Source organism: Mytilus trossulus, chromosome 12 (genome assembly GCF_036588685.1).
Source record: "Mytilus trossulus isolate FHL-02 chromosome 12, PNRI_Mtr1.1.1.hap1, whole genome shotgun sequence".
NCBI lineage: Eukaryota > Metazoa > Mollusca > Bivalvia > Mytilida > Mytilidae > Mytilus > Mytilus trossulus.
Genome location: NC_086384.1, coordinates 12,312,954 through 12,317,421, shown reverse-complemented (window position 1 = coordinate 12,317,421; position 4,468 = coordinate 12,312,954). Strand labels below are relative to the sequence as shown.

Sequence of the window (4,468 nt, the reverse complement as noted above, 5' to 3'; positions counted from 1 at the left end):
TAACAAGGATGTACTTAGGTGAGGTTTTGGAATTTGTGTCAAATGTTCGGACCTTTGGTGTTTTTCCAAACATTACAATGTAAAATATTTTGCCCCATAACACCCATTTATTTTTTCATTTAAGCCTTAATGGCTCATGAAAGATTATTTGCCAAAATTTTAGAAGATTCTTGATTTTCTTCCTTCTGTTTTGAGACCCAATAATACCAATGCAAATATAAGGTAAAAGTCCGAGTCAGCCTTTTCCCGCCCTATTTTTAATCTCAATTATCGCAAAAAGGAGGTCCATGACCTATCAATATTTTAAACTTATTTTAATCCTGAAATGATGCTCTACCAGCTTAAAGTATCAATTTTAACTTCGTAATTTAAAATATTTACCTAACCTCACCTAAGTACATCCGTAAGGAACTCCGAATAGCCAGATTCTTCAACTTTGTTTGATTTTGCACCTTGGTTTATAAGTTTTTTTCTAAATCACGCCAACACGACAATATAGACTTTTGAACGGTAGCAGTAAAGTTCTAAAGGTTTTGTCATAAAATCTGAAGTGTAATTATGTTGTTCCCTCAATATTAGAGATACGTGAAAGATGGTATAAAGTTATGTATTCTTACTCGGATATTTTAGAATAGCTGAATCTCTGGAAGACACTGCTGTCTAAGATAAATGAAAGTCATCGCTGACAAAATTTCATTTAGATAAAGATGTTAGATACATGGATTACTTATATTTTACATTCAACATTTACAGGTAAATGATATTATATGCTATTTTTAGGCCAGTTATTCATGGACCTAACTAGCCTATAATTTCTACAACTTCACATTTGACATTTTACTGTCGCCTAAAGCCTATAGCTGATTTTTATAAAAAGCATGAATGTGATACTTATATAACTTTAATGTTATTATAGAAGACACGGTCCTATTACGTAAATGTATAGGTGAAGCAGTTAGACATTCAAGTGTTGTAGTTTTGCTGCATATTGCTAAAGCAGCAAAAGACAACTTACTGTTTGTAAGGACTTCTCTCTGGCATCGAAAATGTCACTAAGACAAGTTTTTATTCTGGTTATCCTTGGAATGTGTTGCAATATTTCACAGGAGTTTGTTTTAAGGCGTAAACCGGTTGAAAGTAAGTATTTAGGTATTGCATACATCCTGTCAATGTTATCATGGTAATGGTTCGTATTGCAGTTTTGTAAGGTTATTTTGAATGGACAAATACAATGTAAAACGTTCCTTAAACTTAACGAATCTACCAAGCACTAATGCTGCAATTGCAATTGGTGAAATTTATAAACCATATTTTATGTCATAACATAATATCTACATTATTCAACAAAATGCATTAAGTAGTATATGGAGTAGGTAGAGGAGCAAGTGAACACTTCACATATGATTCTATCCAATTCAATTACATGACAAAATCAGAAATGTCATTACTTTTGCAATATTCAAACAGAATCACACGCTTCACAAAGTGTATACAGACTCGAATCATATTGATATTGAACAAAAGAAATCGAACCTTTTCTACCAAGTTAAAGACTACCATGTTGGTATATTTGATTTTTTTAACATCTGTTTATTTGAGCTTAAAGAGTTTAAGGATGTGCATAAAGATATTTATTTTGACTTTTGTTTTACTAGTTCTCAAATTATAGTGTGGATACAACAGGTAGTTGTGGTGGGTGCAGATAATCTTGCTCTTTAATGTACATAAGCATGTATTCTATAGAAAACAAATCTATGTTAAGATTAAAGATTAATTTGAAAACAAATACAACAATTTTATCGAAGGAGATAATCGGCAACTTTATTTCACGATTAGACGTGTTTGAATTGACACTTTTTTTTCTTCTGTAAAACGTGTTAAGTTTCATGAATCGTTTTGCTTCAAATAACATCTCAAAAACAATATTTGTTGAATGTTCGTATGTAGAATTACAATGCAATTCAATTATAAGTGGAGTTGGCCCTCAAACCCTGAGGAAGTTAAGCCTGCCCTATCACAATATGTAAAAAAATGTATTTTAAATTTGAAATCCATCCTCCCCCAAAAACGAACCAGGCAATGCTTTGGAGTTGCCATAACCCTCTAAGTACATTAAATGGTGCTTTATAGCTTTAACATGAATGATTCCTGACAATGCAACTGTTATGTAAATATCATGATATTACCATGTGAATGTTTTATTCCTGGTTCAAAAGTGAAATTGGAAACGTACTACCACTTATAGTCGAGGTATTTCACGAAATATAATCCTGACTTTATATGTAATTTCAAATGCGTTTTAACACATTTCAAGATTATCCCCATTTCGGCAGTTGTGAGGATCAGCAATATTGAATGGATTCCTTACTTTGACAATTGATCTCAAAATTCGCGATTTTTTTAAGTATTAGCTATAGATAATATCAATTTGGTTTTGTTTAACAGCCACCACACCTCTATCTCCTGAAACATATGACCAGTTGTGCAGTTATTACAGGCAGATGTGTAACTGCGCAAGGATTCGACAATTTTGTGTTGATCCATCTTGCTGTAACCAATCACAATTGTTCAAACTAATTGGCCAGATGATGGCTATAGAAGATGATGACGACTGAAATACTCTACAGGTAAAAAAAAGTGTTCTATCTTATACGTTGCATTGTTTGGATACGATGTTTCCTTTTATTACGAAATTGGTTCAACATAGCAGGCATGCATATCAGATATTACAGTTCTTGTCTGCTATATTTTAATTCTAATTATGTATGAATAAAAGTAAAGTAGCACAAATATAGATCTCCGAGGAAAACTAAAAACGGAAAGTATGTAATGTAATTGCAAAACAACAAGCTCAAACATATCAAAAGAATGTAAAACAACTGTCTTATTCCTGAATTTGTACAGACATTTTCTCATGTTGAAAATGGTTGATTGAACCTGGTACTAGCTAAACTTTTATCTTATAAACTAACATTATCATGTCTAAAAAGGAACAATACAAACAAACAAATCTTAGATCAAATCTTGCGTTGTATGATGATTCAAACTCTATCTAACGGTTTAAATGTGTTTTCTTATATTATGCTGTTACACCACTGTCACATTTTGTGGCAAATGTTTTGAACCAACACATCTATTCAATAAAAAAATTAGTTAGTCTATAAGAAAGGTTTGTTTTGATAATTGTTTTTCTTTCTATTAACAGGTTATCTTTTTCTCTAAAAAATCTGCTTTATGGAGTGGATATACATACTTCATACACCTACTTTATATATGTAGGGGGCACATATTCCTCAACCATCTCTTTATTAAGTGGATAAACATTCTCCAGCCACCTGCTTTATGTAATTGATATTTATTTTACAATCACCTACATTATGTGATGGAACATATACAAAATAATTGCCTGCTTTAATGTATTGAACAAATATAATACATTCACTATATATAGGTTAATGAACCAGCATATGTTAAAGTTATAATGAAATGTTAATAGTATATATCTTATAGGAATGATGAAGTTATTTTTTTTCATTTTCTTTTCATTCGAATTAGTTTAACAACCGAACATCAATATGTTTACGATTTATTCACAATTTTCACATAATCAATCGACCGGCAACTGATGGTTTATGCTTACACTAAAAACAAATTTTCTGATAGAGGGTAGAACGGAATGTGTTTCAGAATCTTGAAAATGAACTTTGATTTCTGAAAATAGTCAGAATTTGTTTCCGGATCCCGAAAAATTAGCCCTGTATACCCGAGCCCAGATGAGTGTAAATCCCTAATTGTCGGGCACTGAAACAAACCCTTCCGCTTCATTTAACTGTCATGGCAAAAAAAAATGAATTACAATGTACCACCACACGAGCTGTATAAATGGTGTATTCTCATTCAGAGTCTGTTGTGATACATAAATGCAACAGTAGTATACCGGTGTTCTATGGTCATAAATCGATTGAGAGAAAACAAATCCGGGTTATAAACTGATACCTTTAGAAACACATCAACAATGAGAGGAAAACAATGAATAAAAACAGAAACACTGAAATGCATTGAAAGCGAACACCACCATACAAAGGGACGGACAAACTGATAACAACTGCCATATTCCTAACTTGGTACAGATCATACTGAGAATGAATAACAAATTGAACCTAATTTTATGGGTAGCCAAACCTTCCATGTCATTCAAATTTACTCAAACAATACCACACATACGTAGTATCTACTTATATCATGCTTCCACATAAATTTACAGTGACAATCGACTGCATATGCTGAGGAACAATCAATTCGAAGTGAATAAAATCACTTTTGAAATCTTATCAATTCCTTGTTAATTTCAGATTTTTTAAAAGAAAAATACTGCCAATGATAAAAATATGACAAATATGTAGAGAATAATTTCCCGCCATATTTTAAATTATTTGTTAGTTTATTTTAAAAAAAAGCACGAAAAATT

The 4,468-nt window shown here is 31.6% G+C and overlaps 1 long non-coding RNA gene across 1 annotated transcript; it reads left to right on the top strand.

Moving 5' to 3' along the window:
- Positions 1-883: 883 nt before the first annotated feature.
- On the top strand, positions 884-3,303 carry LOC134693239 (uncharacterized). Its single transcript, XR_010102374.1, has 3 exons — positions 884-1,137; positions 2,446-2,627; positions 3,206-3,303. It is a non-coding gene; the product is annotated as an uncharacterized LOC134693239 (long non-coding RNA).
- Positions 3,304-4,468: the final 1,165 nt, after the last annotated feature.